This window comes from Marmota flaviventris, chromosome 14 (assembly GCF_047511675.1).
Source record: "Marmota flaviventris isolate mMarFla1 chromosome 14, mMarFla1.hap1, whole genome shotgun sequence".
Classification (NCBI taxonomy): Eukaryota; Metazoa; Chordata; class Mammalia; order Rodentia; family Sciuridae; genus Marmota; species Marmota flaviventris.
Genome location: NC_092511.1, coordinates 17,982,797 through 17,983,138, shown reverse-complemented (window position 1 = coordinate 17,983,138; position 342 = coordinate 17,982,797).

Sequence of the window (342 nt, the reverse complement as noted above, 5' to 3'; positions counted from 1 at the left end):
GGGTGGCGTACTCACTATAGGCAGCCACAGCTCACGGGCTGTGGCAGGAGTGAGGTGGGGTTCAGGCCCGTCACTTGATGCTGGACCTGAGGTCCACACCACCGCTGAGGTGCCCGGTACGGTTATAGCTTAACCACGACACACACAGCCAGAACTACACACTTGGCTTCGCGCACTGCTGAAGGGCCACGCCCGCTCTCGAGTCCCCAGCGCTCGGCAGCACTCCCGCTACGCAACCAGGGCCTTGTCCTACCTTGCCTTCGCTCCCTAGACCCCGCCCCTCCGACCGGCCCCTTGCTACACATGGCGGCCCCTGCCAGAACTCCGCCCCTCGTGGAGCAC